Source organism: Penaeus monodon, chromosome 23, assembly GCF_015228065.2.
Source record: "Penaeus monodon isolate SGIC_2016 chromosome 23, NSTDA_Pmon_1, whole genome shotgun sequence".
In the NCBI taxonomy this organism is placed as follows: Eukaryota; Metazoa; Arthropoda; class Malacostraca; order Decapoda; family Penaeidae; genus Penaeus; species Penaeus monodon.
Genome location: NC_051408.1, coordinates 38,803,924 through 38,804,367, shown reverse-complemented (window position 1 = coordinate 38,804,367; position 444 = coordinate 38,803,924). Strand labels below are relative to the sequence as shown.

At 38.1% G+C, this 444-nt stretch overlaps 1 protein-coding gene across 1 annotated transcript in view; it reads left to right on the top strand.

Moving 5' to 3' along the window:
• LOC119588243 (fibrillin-3-like) overlaps positions 1 to 444 on the top strand; it is a gene marked incomplete at its 5' end in the record, with an annotated part of 37,181 nt that overhangs the window by 32,301 nt on the left and 4,436 nt on the right.

The following is a 444-nucleotide window of genomic DNA, read 5'->3' as shown; positions in this document are numbered from 1 at the left end:
TTTGTTCCTTACACACAGAGTTGCGTACACACACTTATCACTTACACACAGAGGTACGTATATACATTCATCCCCTACACACACAGTTATGTGCACAGACTTATCACTTATACAGAGTTACGTACATACTTATTCCTTACACACAGTTACGTTCATACATTCCTCACACACGGAGTTACGTACATACAATTATTCCTTACACACAGAGTTACGTACACACATTTCTTACACACAGAATTACGCACACACTTATTCCTCACATACCGCCACTCAACACAGGTCAACAGATTCAGTAAATAAGGACCCAAGTTTGGCCTTGGGATCAAACCCGATATAAAGAATATGTTAAGCGATACGATACCTTTTCTGAGATTTGAATCTATTAGAGAGGTAGATGATGCATTGAGCATTTTTCTGATATGGTTAATTGTATGTTCTCGTATT